The sequence below is a fragment of the Gigantopelta aegis genome, unplaced genomic scaffold (assembly GCF_016097555.1).
Source record: "Gigantopelta aegis isolate Gae_Host unplaced genomic scaffold, Gae_host_genome ctg2974_pilon_pilon, whole genome shotgun sequence".
In the NCBI taxonomy this organism is placed as follows: domain Eukaryota; kingdom Metazoa; phylum Mollusca; class Gastropoda; order Neomphalida; family Peltospiridae; genus Gigantopelta; species Gigantopelta aegis.
This window is the reverse complement of record NW_024533124.1, coordinates 99,112-113,989: the sequence shown is the minus strand read 5'-3', so window position 1 is coordinate 113,989 and position 14,878 is coordinate 99,112. Positions and strand designations below refer to the sequence as shown.

The 14,878-nt window shown below is 34.1% G+C and overlaps 1 pseudogene; it reads right to left on the bottom strand.

Moving 5' to 3' along the window:
* Positions 1-1,404: 1,404 nt before the first annotated feature.
* The window catches only part of LOC121391797, a 28,968-nt pseudogene continuing 15,494 nt past the window's right edge, over positions 1,405-14,878 (bottom strand).

Below are 14,878 nucleotides of genomic sequence, written 5' to 3'. Positions count from 1 at the left end.
ATATTATTATATACCTGTTCTCTATTATATATTATTATATTATTATATAGATTCTCTCCTATTATTATATTAGATATACCTGTTTCTCCGATTATTAAATTATTATTATAGTATATATGATATACCTTTTCTCCTAGTTTTTATTCTGGAGCTTGTGGTTTACCAGAAGATGCTCACTACTCTCTGATGAGTTACTTAGTGTTGGTGAATTATCCCTAATGTATTATAATATATTTAAATAATACTATTAACTATTATGATATACCTGTTATTTATATATAATATATTAAATAATACTATTAACTATTATGATATACTTTTTTATCTTATTATATATTTAAAATAAACTAGTAACACTAGTATGATATACCTTTTTATCTTATTATAATATATTTAAATAATACATTAACTATAGGATATACCTTTTATCTTATTATAATATATTTAAATAATAATATTAACTATTATGATATACCTTTTGATCTTATTTTATATATTTAAATAATACTATTAACTATTATGATATACTTTTTATCTTATATAATTATTTTAAATAATACTATTAACTATTATGTTATACCTTTTTATCTTATTATAATATATTTAAATAATACTATTAACTATATGTTATACCTTTTTATCTTATTTATAATATATTTAAATTAATACATTAACTATTATGATATACTTTTTACTTCTGATGTTGTCTTAGACTTAACTTCTGTTGGTGATGATCTCTCTTCTTCTTGTTTGTCACTATACTTTCCACTTCTTTACTTTAACTTCACAAATTTTTCATCCCTCCTTTATCACCTTCACCTTCACCACGACTTCACTTTCATCTTTACTGCCAGCCTCCCCATCACTCCAGCCTCACCCTCACCTCTGGTCACCACCTCACCTCCAGGCTCATCCTCACCTTGGTCTCACTTCACCATCACCTCCACCTGTTACAAAGACAAAATGTTCATCAAGGTATTTCTTCATTAGTTAATTCTTGGGTCTCTGAGCAATAGGTTTTAATTATCATTTGGAGGTGTGTCAAATTTGGCCTCGTCAACAGATGATGCTACTTCAGTACTTCACTTTTATCACCTTCACCATCTCCCCGCCTCATACATTGACTTCAGGAAGGTCACCTGAGTATCATGTGGACTGTAATTCTTCATCAAGATATGATTGGCTGGGCTTCTCCAGGAGGTGTGAGTACTAACTTCACAGAATCTCTTCGGAGGTCCTTGAGGTGTACTGGTCACAGAATCTCCCAGATGTTCTTGAGGTGTACTGGTCCACAGGTCCTTGAGGTGTATGGGTCACAAATTCAGATAATACATGCTAAATAGGAGTATTATGGATATATTCTAATTTATTATTTTCTATTTATACGTTAGATTTTTTTCTTACATCAGGTTCTGGAGTCTCAGTTCTACGGTACACAATACCTGAGTCAGCTCTACTTAGTGACTGAGGCTAAAATAAAATGATCTAACACAATATATAATATACACAATATTATAAATATATCACAATATATATAGATACTGACTGTTATATGGCTCTGGTGAAGCCCCTCGTTAAATGTAACGTATACCTTTCTTTAATGCTTTGCCAGACTTTGCTAATTCTCCTTCCAAAGCTACTTCCTATAGTATAAATTAAATGGGTGTGGGTTTCAGAATGCCCACTGGACTTGTTTAAATCTATACAGTCAAAGTACATAGCTATTGAAGCCATTCAGTTTTAAATTTGTCGACAGCATTCTCATCTCTTCAAGTTCAACAAAAGAGGGATTTGCTGGTATTTTTGGAGGAGGTTCAATCCCTCACTTTTAGGGATTTCAGTAACAACCTCAAACATAAACTCACACGCTTGTGACGATAGTCCTGTAATAAGAGGGAGTATCTTTAATTAATATCATTAATACAAAGTACTCATGTTGCTTTATAATTATCAGGGGACATACTCGTGTAAATGCTTCATTATAGTTTGCTCCAAATCCCATTCTTTTATAGACTCTCAAACAATAATCCTCTTAGCAACTAATTTGATACCAGGTGGATTTTTTAAAAGCACTCCGATACGCAAAACAGCAATAGACTCTGTCATTAGCTCCAGTACTTTATTAAGAATGTTGTATACATGAAACGGTAGAATACCAAGATGCTACAGCTACAGGCTAAATGAAAGGAAATATTTTCATTTAGATAATTAGAATAGAATATGACACAATATTCGATAATTTAGAATCCTTCTTACTGATGATCTTCTGTTTAATAATTGGTAGAGGTATCATGTTCTCTGGTTTCTCTCCTAACATTCTCCAGTATGTACTAATCCAGTTATGGTCTACCTTCTTCTTCATCTCAGTATTACTATAATATAACATACTATATATTATATTAAGTTATAATACATAGGTACTTGTGAGGTCTAAAATCCTACCTGGAACTCGAGATTCATACCAGGTGCTAACTGCCAGTTTGTAGGAGCACCGGGGACACATGAACCAGCTTTAGGTTGGACAACAGCATCCTTTCCCACTAAACAAATAAAGACATTGTCTATGTGTCCATTCATCTATCTAATCTATATGTCATTATTATCTATCTATTATCTATCTATGTCCATTCATCTACCTATCTATTATCTATGTGTCATTCATCTACCTATCTATCTATCTATGTGTCCATTTATCTTACCTGTAGCATTGTCCATGATCTATCAATTCATTTTCTTTCACTGTGTCTGTTTCATTACGATCTCTCTTTTCCATGATCTTCCTGACCTCAGTATCTAAAACTCTCGACGATACTCAATGCATCGCTCCATTATTACGTAATCTACAAATAGTGATTAAAACATCACTTTTAAGTAACCACCTTTCTAAATCTGATTCTTGGATATGAATCTAATGGTTCGTTCATAGCGATTACGTAAATAGACCATCCCCCATTTTATACTTGTAATACTATCAACATATTAAGGCCCCATTCCCAGATTTTGGAACTTGACCTATTTTAAAACAAGAATTCGACGAGATTGTCCCTATAAGTATAGATCAATTAAAAGTAGCCACTCCCCTTCAGTACCTGTCTAATTTGAAATTTTCTCCTGTTTCTGACCTCAGGTTTTGCTTGCATTTTCTACAGGAAAATATTCTCCTGATCATGAGTTCCATGATCTCCACCCACAACTCCAACCTCTTGATGACAATCATTCCATCTCTCAGAAAGCGAACGAGGACGTTTTGAGTCATCATCTGTGTGGGGTGATATATAGAATAACATAATAGTATTTTTATGACTGACCTGATTCTGGTGATGCATCTAAAAAATCCACTCTTCGATGACCCATACTTCAACAGCTAATGCTCCATCTTCAATATAATCTAAGAATCTTCAGTAACTTCACATTAAATATTTGACAAATGTTGAAACTGATGTATGCCATCAACGTGGACGAGACTCAAGTCCAGATGTTGGAATCAGGGGTGGAATTATCAAGGATTCTTCTTGTCCCCAAAATTTATACTGAAGAACAAATTGAGGAATATGCTATAGGTAGACCACTCGCTTCAATGACTGAGACTTGTACAGTAATGTGCGTTCCTGGTCTTAATTCTTCTATTTCCTCAGGGGCTTCCACGTAAACACCCATGTCAACATCATCCATAGTGTCACGCTCTTTCTCAGAGTTTGCTAATGAGGAAAGTAAGAGTGTGGTCACATCATACTCAACTCTGTTATTAACTTACCAGGTAAACATTGAACAGCCAGTTTTAGTTTCCCACATACCTAATAATGATGTAATAATGATGTAATGAGTGGAGTCATTACATAATACCTTTCCAGTAGGTCCAATAATAGGTGCATCATACAATGTTGGACTACATGAAAAATACATTCTAAAAATATGTTAGCCACACCCAATAATGAATGTGTTCTAAATCAAAGATGGATCAGGTCCAGGACTATCATCCTAAAATGGATGCATACAAAAAGTAAATGGATACATAAAGACCACACCTACAATAAAGGGGGGCACAGGTCCTCCCTCTTCAATTCGTTGGTACATATCTCTCATAGTTAACACTTTTCAGCGAGAGTATTTAATGACCAAGACAGAGTCCAGTACCGCTTTGTCTGTGGATAACACGTATAGCTATCTATACTTGTAGGCTCTCTTCAGAACTCAAGTGTGACGAGGACTTAAAAATGATTGGGAATCTAAAAATGGGATGAATATTATAAATGGATCAAGTGTTTATGCTAATAGTTGCCATGGTAATGTACTTACAGTCAATGTCACTCTAAAGTGTGTTGTCTTATGAAGTGCTTCTGATAACATGGTTAGCTTCTCTTACAAGTTGGTTAGCTAGTAACACAGTGTTCATTATCTCTCACGATTTGATCTTCCATTCCTCCTCTAACCTAAAGAGATACAACCCGTAAACTATCTGTCCATTTTACTTCTCCATTCAATCCATTGTACTCACGTAAGGTAAAGGTTTCTGTTGTCGAGGTCCACACGGAGACACAGAGTTGATGATTCAGAAGTTGTGTCTGAAGGTCCGCTAACTTCTTTTCATACATTTCTCTCTGAGCCTCTAAAGCACCTGATAACAACATATAATATTATTGTAAGCAACTTGTTACTGCAAACTTCTTTTCAATTTGTGTTTTCTTGTAAACTTTTTCTGCATTGTTGCATAAATAGATCTGTAACAAATAGTAACATTTATAATTTTTAACAGTCTGACTCCACCCACCTGCTGCTAACTCATTAACAAGAGATCTCTTTCATAGCTCTTCATAATTCATAAACAGGTTCTTCATTTTCATTATTAGTCTCACAGCACATTAGGACAACTCAAACGATAAAGATGATGTTACCCATTAAATATTCGAGCCCACCAGGTTTGATCGGACTCTCTCTGTGACGATACGACCATTGACTCTTGTCTGAGGAGGCAGAGACAATAGAGGACAAAGTAAATATTATAATTCCTTATAATCTAATTCAAACACACCTTAATTATATACATTTTTACAGTAACTTACATAGCTTTGTCTAATGGAGTTAAGAAGACGTCTCCATCTACTAATTCTATAATACAATGTTCATTAGCTATACCCTAACCCTCGTAAACTGAATATCCTAGAGTGGGCGTGTCAAAGAGGTGTGGTTTTATTAACAAGGAGGTTTTACCTGTGGTACTGCTGTGTCAGGTCTACCAATACGAGTATATTCCTTTAAATAACAAACTAATAGTTCACTCATTGAAGGATCAGCATTGAGATTGATCAAATAATATTTATCAGTCTGTACTCCAATACAGAAGCTGTCTGATATCCCATATCTTCTAGAGCCTTTGTCTAGCCTAATAACATCATCCATTATACATTAGTCCATCTATGTAACTCATTACTTACTTGATGTAGTCTCTCTGTCTCTCTCAATTTTTCTTCCCATGACTTGTCATTTCAGTCATTAAGGATTCACTAATACGTAATCTTTCACGTAACTCTGTCATTTCTTTGCTGTTAATATTCCATCCATAACACCCACCAGACTCTAACAACATTTGTCTCAACTTCTCTACTTCTTCGCGCAATTCTAGTACAATCTAACATGTACAAAACCTTTAGACTCATCCCTATATCTCATACTGACTGACTTTAGGAATTAGCATCTTCATTAACAACAGCATGATTTACAATACGTTTAGCTCTGTCAGCATAACGTAATGTAGATAAGGTCTCTTCATAATTATCAGCAGCATGGGCACTAACAGTAGCAACCATAACAGTCTTACTATTACCACCTAAGTTATCCTATAATAGGAGAACACATATATATTGAGACAACAAGGGGTTAAAAATACCTTTAATAACCATGTTAGGGTGGAGTCGCGATATGGTACATAAGCATTTTTTGGCTTTTTACCAGCCGACTAGAAAGATAGTCATTAAAACAATTAGGTTACCATACAAATTACCAATATCAGCTAAAGTGGAAATGAACATACCCAGTGTGGTCAATGATCTAAGAGATAATATTTAATTACAATAAATTATAATAAAATAGAAACATTTACTTGTTAATATTACTTCCTTCCTTTAACCTGTCACCTAAGGCACCAGACTTAGCTGCTCTCTCACTACCAGCTAAGTCAACCAAACTAATTTTACTAACTCTCTCTAGTCCAGTCTATAAAAGAAAAAAGAGATAGACAGACAGACAGATAGACAGACAAAAGATAGACAGACAGACAGATAGACAGACAGGACAGACAGATAGACAGACAGACAGACAGAGATAGATAGATATATTAAATATACAAGTACGAAGTAGCTGCATCAAATTGTGTTTGTGTTAAGGACAATAGAGAAGACAGCATGAGATCGAGAACTTTCTGCATTCATTTGTGTAGCAGCTACAGTTCGAGATTTATTGCATTCAGAATGAGATCAGATATATCTTGAATGATGTCACAGCAAGTTTAGACAGACTCTCAACAGACGTCCAAGAGTTTTGTGTTCTCGTACTTTGAGTGTTTGTCTTACCACTAAATAGGAATATAAACAAAATAGATAAATAAAATGGACAGACAGACAAAACAAAATGGACAGACAGATAGACAGGTATAAGTTACCCTTTAGCAGAGAGAAGATCTCGTACTTTCTCATTATAAATTTCCATATATGACACTTCCACTTTAAATGAGAATTTGGCATCATCAAACTATAAGTAATAATTAATACAATAGGGTGTGGCAAAACTTACTTCTAATATCTTAGCAAAACAATGCATCACAAATCGTGGTATTAACCCTTTAGTAGTGGCTCATCAGAGCCTGTACCCATCATAGTATATGATTTACCGACCCTAACAATGGATACATAGTATGATGAATGGATGTATAAATGACCAAATATATTCTCATTGTTACAGAGGGAGTACTAACCACAATGTGTCCATTACCTGTTTGTCCATATGCAAAGATAAAGCATTGTACATCTTCAAAGAGTTCTCTAAAATGTCTGTCCCTGTAGTGCACCAAAAACATCTTTCCTGACCTAATTATTAGTACAAACAAGTAATATCAAAAAGTAACAACCTTTTTACTTACTAGCAAATTTCTATTTTTTGGATCCATTGACCAAAAACAATGATCAAAGGCAAATGTCTTTAAGTGAGTGAGTACATGTGAGTTGTGTGTGGGTGTGTGTGTGTGAGAGAGAGAGAGAGAGAGAAATTTTGGTTCATATACTGTAAATTTTAATCTTCACTTACTTTCTTTGTCCTTTCCCTGGCACTAGTCATAATTAAAATAAAATACATGAAATATTACAACAACTCTAATTATTGCTCACTTTGGGCACTATCCAATATAGTCTGATTACCCTCCATATCAAACTACTGCCTTTGTTCCAAGTTGAATTTCTATATTACACTGTATTATTATATGTACATGTCATGTGACAATGTACCTCTGTTATTGAATGGACGTACACGAACAGCTACTTTCACTTAGTCCCATCTTGATATTTAACTCCTTCCCTCCAAAACTGGTGGACACTAACCCTCTTCAAAAAAAAAAAAAAAAAAAAAGATGAAAAAATATAACGTTTTCTTTCTGTTATATTGTTTCAGAAATCAAAGATAAGTTACAAGAATAGTAGATAACAGACCGAGCTTTAAAACGTCGAGTTCCAGTGCTGACAGAGAAGAAAGATGATACCCTTTTTAATAAACAGCTGAAAATCACGTGACTACCGCACTAGTTAATTAATATTCGAATAACATTAATAATAGTTAGTAATTATTAATAATATTATTACTGCTGATTCAGAATTGAGAGTTCATAACATCAAAAATGTCTGGGAATGGCGAATATTTTGGCCTCTAAAAGATGATATAGATATATTAAATTTATTAGGAAGTAGGACAGAGAAGACGTTCCCCCCCTGAAGTACGTACTGATGTCTATGTTAAATGTACAAATGATGTGGGCATTAAATGGAGAGGCAGTAAAATACTAGAAATTAAAGTTAGACTAGAGAGACAAGAATCAGGAGCAGAAAAATGGATAAAGGTACTGCATCTTGTGGGTGTGGCTCAATGTGGAGGTGGGTTATAGATAATTTATTGTAAATAGATTCTTCATGAACAAGCACGCACAGTTTCTTTGGATTAGAGAGACAACATGACATCAGACAATATCTCTTATCATTACTAGATAAACTTTACGAAAAGGTTAATAACAATGATGTAATAATGACCTCATTGTATTTATTTTTAGGTCAATATCAAGATCAACTATTAAGAGCTAAGACCATTTTAACAGACACACCCACTATGAGTTTTAAAGAGTTGAGGAAACAAACGTTATGATAGCAGTATAGATCATTGGTGTATTGAACAGACAATTATTAATGCATGATGACCACACCTACTTTTGTTTTTGTCTGGAGGGAGGGAAATCTAATATTGAGAAATTATTGGACAAGAATTTAAAAAATGACAAAGATACTTTGAAAGATTTTTTGGATCTCATTTGCCCGACCGTGTGTTTCTGCAGCTATTATAAATTGATATAAGAATATTATAAAATTTGAATAAAATTAAAATGCACCAAGTTGATTACTCAATATTAATAATTATAAAGTTATAATTCACAGAATTCACAGTGGAGTCTTATTAATGTGATGCAACGCCCACTCATTATTTGACTAATGACATAGCAGAAATGTATTTAAATTGAGTCGAGCTGTCAAATTCATAACAGAGAATGCATCCTAATGGACAAACAAATAGATAAATGGACATACACTATTCAGAAATGGACACAATACTTTTAGATGAGTTAACAATAGCCTTGCATATAGCATACTATATAGTAAAGAAGATAATATTATAATACTATTATATTATAATAAACTTACTTCATCTCTTGTAATATGTAGTATAGCAAGTTCATAGAGAGCAAAGGACATAATTATGTTTGTCATGTTTAATAGTTACTGCTCAAATTTAGCAGCATCTTGTAATCTATATACCACAAAATAATACTAAATTAATTGTCTGGGGATACTCTTTCAGCATCTCTAATCTATCTAACGCAGATGAGGACACACCCCCTTTAATAAAGCTCTCAAGCCGTGGTGAAAGGGGATTACATTGGCCAGAGGTTAGCATGATCTACCATGTCTAGTAGACGAAGTTGGTCTCTCTGAGCAGAAAGGTAGTGCCCTCCATAAATAAATGACTTCTATTAACATCAATGTCAATCTCTATTTCCCATAATGGAGTAGGCCCATTTTGTGATATACACTTGCCTACAATAATAATAAATAGTGAATCACATCGATCCATTCTATTGTATCTGTCCATTTATACCATAAGTCCATGCAATTCATTCCATCTTTCTAGCGCGATATTCGCCAAGTTGTATGTCTTTCTATTCACTATACTTTCCACATTCATTTGTAAAATAGTTAACGTGGTTGTTTTAAATCTCCAGTCATACCCAGACAACAAGAGCAGCTCTAAATAGGCGGTAAATAAAAACATACAAAGCACGACCATCTTTGTCTCGGTCTTGGTCGAATGGATACACCAAAAAAATCAATGTTATGATAATCAAAAAACTGGATAGCTAAACAAGAAAAACATGGACAGACAATCAGCAAAGTAACAGCGCCTATAATGATTGGCATAACCTTATAAAAACATGGAAGGGCGTCCGTAAATGAGCAGTTAAGGAGATGGATCCCTCCTTTCTCAAAGAGACAAATATGCTCAATTTCCCGTTGTCCCATAGAGAGGAACCAGCTGCACTAGCGATAAGATTCCAAAGCTTATCTAATTCAGAATACACAGAATTATAAAGATGGAGTAAAAAAATACTATGCATTATTACTCTAAGATAAATGGATTTGAATCTGACAGTATAAAAAGAAGGCAGAGTCTGGGAATAAAGCCTCTGCTTCTTTCAGTAGTCGAGATGCTTCCTCAGGCCCCTTTAATAGAAAAACTAATAATAATTAATTAACACACTCGTTATTAATTAATTTATATTACCTGCCTATCTTTGTGTTCTACCATCTAATGAACAAAATGGACGTTACTATGGTTTTGTAATCGGTACAGAGGAGTGAAAAACCTTAAACATAAAGAGATAGGGATCATAAGACCACCACCACACTCTTACCTTGATAACGGAGCTGACTGTCATATCTTGGACTATTACTAGCATACTCTAATGCTTGTAGGCCAACTTTACGGCTGCCATGGAAACCACATAAAATAAATAGCCACTTCATTAAGTTTTGGCGGGTAAGAGACACAATGACATTCAATAGTCCATATCCAAAGTACAAGCTAGCCGAGCAGGACGAGCATCATCATCATCCAATGTCTGAATAGACGAGTTGGTATTGTCAGGAGACAATACCGCTTGTTTCTCAGAATCAATTCATCGATACCACCACTACTACCATTAGTATACGTTGGACATTGGGAGTGTCTGTTCATCATCTGCATTTCTCATCAACTCTTCATCGAGGTTAACTTCACTAAATCTTTCTCCAGACCCTCTAATCCTTCTTCAAACTCAGTTAACAATCCAGGTAGACTTGATGTTAGAGCATCACGTCCTTCTCTGAAGCCTTCCTCCTCTTTTGTTACCTTTATTTTTCTGATCATCATTTGATTGTCCCATATGGCGATCAACAGGAGACACTTCCATGAAGAGCATAGTGGACTAGGTGTTTGACACAGCTGCTCAAACAGCTACCGTATATCTTCTCATATGAATTTCCACGCTTTACGCAAGATATAGCCACCTTTAACATAGCTAGTAAACCTTGTTTGAGGAAACACTAGAATCCACGCCTTCAAAAAACGAGGCAGTCTGCATTAATGGTACGTCTACATAGGGCCTCTCATGAACGGAGATGAGATCTTGCTGTGCAGTAGACGACTTTGAACGAGAGAAAACTAAGAGTATATGTCACAGAATTTTTCTGTTGAGTTCAAGCAATTTATAAGCTCTGTCTAACTCATCATCTTCAAAAGACATCAGTGCTCTATGAAAATGGAAAGATTATATAAATATAATTTCTATGTTATATTTGATAGCTATTGGGTAAGTGCAATATTACAGTAATATAACAGTCATGTTCTCTTTAGAATATAACACCTTTCCGTTTTAAAATTAAAAAATGATAACTTACCACTAAAGCCACAAAACTATATCCTGCGTTGGAGTTGTGGTCCTTGTAATCTAGAAATGCGTACATAGTGTAATGACAATAAATATTAACACATTGTCGCTATATCAAGTTTAAGAGTAACAAATATATTATTATAAATTAAACAGCTCATTTAGGATTCCTTAACAAATACATGTAGACCTTTACATTAAGGTTACATAACAGTTATATAACATACAAGTCCACACTTGTTACATCAAAACCACAAACATAGATTGTCCAAAGAGATCCTCAGCTTCTCTTAGACTGAAATCAGGAGTACACTCATTCCTTCGTTAGCTATCTGAACACGTCGAAGTTCTCCAGCGCTTGAAAAGACTCCATTCTTTTTGTGTCAGTATCTGTTTGCTCTGATTGAGGACCCTTTATAGAAGCCATATTGCGATCACTCAGTGTTAACTGCTGTCACGTGTTTTGTGACACACCCCACTTTTATCGAGGGAAATATCCGTTAACATAAATGGAAGAATAGTTATTATGCCTCAAAATCATTTCAAGTTTTGCAATGTATTCTTTGAAACTTTTCAAGTGCATCAAGTATGTCCCTTTAATAATCCTTGATAATTATTTTAATTAGGTGAAAAAAGTAAAACAAATGGACTGTAAGTCTGCAATGAAAAACAATCAATTAAGAAAGGAAACATTTATTAGTAATTAATTAATATTATAATAATTATCATCACAGGTTTAGGGACAAGGATCAGCTGTGATTGTCGTAAAAAAGTACAAACACTGAACATGATACGAGGAGATAAAGAAATGTACATATTACATATGTACAGTGTAAATAATTAATGGGGCATATTAATAGGTCTCTCCCCGTCATTATTGCCACCTGACCATATTCTGATTATTCAGGAATCAGGAGAGGATTCACCATAATACAGTAAATAAGTATTATATATGTATAAATATATCATAATTATAGACAAAACAAACAAAGCTATAGTTTCTGGAAGAAATGGTCGGTGGGCTATATTTGCTGAACCTAAAGAGTCAGATTCAGATCAAGTATATAATTGTTTATGAATAAATATTAGGACTATAATAGGATGGAAGGAGGACATTGAATGATACATTTACTACATCTAGAACAGAAATTTGAACAAAGTATCTAAAAAAGTAAAGAAAGAGAAAAGTAAAGTTAAATCATTGTAAGTTTAAATGGAATGAATGGATAAAATAGATGGATAGATCCTTTCTATTAGACACTCTAGAGTTAGTGGATTTATTCTATTGTCTCAAAAACAAGACAAGGAAGACGTCATGTAACAAGTTCTCTCTCTGACTAGTACATATACTGTCTCTCCAGACCACGCCTAGTTCATCTAAAGATCCGTATTCCTCTGTAGGAGAAGATATAGAGAGTATGTTACAAGAAACACAGAGGAATGTCTGTCTCATCATCAAAGTCATTAGATAATGTTGATGAGGTGCATGGACATATCGTAAAATTAATGAGACTCAGCTAATGTAGAGCCACACCCCCACATTATCAGTCTCTTCCTGTTGGTAATTTAGTCGAATTTATCTGATAGTCAAGGATGTCGTTGATTTACCAATGAGCTCTAAATGGAAACAAATATTTATCAGTTGCTGATCAGTTATCAGCAGAAGAGACATCTGATTTAATGATCACTCATTATTAATAAACTATTAATTTCACTTCAATCAATTAAACTTTTAAAGTGGGCGTGTCTCGCTATAGAGACGTGTGCTGCAGGTGTAAAATGGCTGTTAACTTTGGTACAGCGGCGGCTGGTACTGGATATTCCAATAGATCATTTGATTACAACTATATGGTCAATGTAATAACTCGTCAGAAGGGAGACAATATGACTGTATTGAGGGTAACTATCCAGCTGTTCATGTATGCTAATCTATGCTCCTTTAAAATTACTTAATTATTGATTTTTAGTGCATCGTTTGTGATATCAGGTGATAATATACATTTAACATATATTGTGTGTGTGTTAGTACTGATTTGGGATATAGAAGAAATAGTATAATATACGAAGATGTATGTCACTGTAAACCACATCTCTCACTGGAGACCAGTAGTTACTATCTAATGTCATATTTTATATTTTAGATCAAGAAATGAAGGCTATTATCCACGACCTCATTGACATTACTGAGAAAAGACTACAAGAACTTAAAACCAAACAGGTACATGTCAATATAATAACTATTAATTAACTATTAATTAGTATTATAGTAAGTTATTTAATAATTGATCAAAAAATAAAAAGAGAGCACTGAATTATCTACTGAACAATGGAGAGAATTAAAAAAGTGATATTGATTAAGTATGTGTCCATTTACTGTGGTAATCTGTCCATTTAATATTGATGGCCAATGGGAGAATGTAATTGCTCAAGAGAGAGTGACATCAAAGATAAAATGGAGGAAGATCAAACTGCATACCTCCAGTTCGTACTACAGTCACGATTAACTCAAATGCTAAAGTACATATTACATTTTTATATTATGTAAATGTTAATTTATTAGAATATACCAAAACACGTTCTCAATCTAATCATATCAAGTCTACTGACTTTGCTGGTTGGGATAAATATGATGATACTGAAGTAAGAGTTGAAGAAGAAGTGAAGAAAAAAAGAAAAAAAGAATAGGTCTCATTAGAACTAAGTGAAAGGGGTACTGCGATGATTACATGGATGGTTAAATGATTCGATAAAAGAATAGATTAATGATGTCTATTCGTATTTTATTTATAGAGACTAAAATTAAAGTGATCAACGATAAACACAGACTGTCAGAAAGGGAGGATTTTTTTTTTTTTTTTTTGAAAAACGGCATGAGGTGGGTGTGGCTTGTATAATCATTCTAATATTCTGTTTTATTATGGGCGTTTATATCTAGTGATTATGATAGCAGGCTCTGGTCTATGTAGTACTCGTAGTATTAAATTTATTCCATCGCTGCAGCTTATCAATAACAAGCGCACTTACTTCCCTCAAAGTTGAAAATATATGGGTCCATAACTGACTGTCAGAGTGCTTTAAATAAAGAAACCGACTAACTACTAAAGGTGGTGTGTGCTTATTTCCATCATCCTTTTATTTTTTTTATTTGTCATTTAGGCTTTCTTGGGGGGGCCCGAGCTAGAACAGGCACAGATGCACTCAACAAACCACACAAGAAGCCATTGAAGATTTAGAAATAGTTTAAACATTAGAACCCAGATAATAAAAGAGCAGGCAGATTTATCTTAATAAGTCAAGTCAGAAGGGAGGAAGTCCCTGTAATAATGATGAAAGCAAAGGTGTGAGCTAAAGGCAAGAAGAGAAAAAGATAATTATTGGAAGCAGTAATTGTTGAACGAAAAAAACAGGAAGTGAAAAGAAGGAATAGTCAGCCAGTTGAAGAAGTAAAGAGGGGCACTGTAGGACACGTCCCCTGCGACACACCCACCTGTTAACCACAACCCCTCTGCCACCAGTCCGTCCCTTACGCATCTCAGATGGCAAAACCTCTCAAAGATGATGGTATAGATAATTTAATTTCGTACGTAGGAAAACAATAGGGCAGTGCTGGCTGAGAAATAATATGAAGTTGGTTGTTTTAAGCTATTC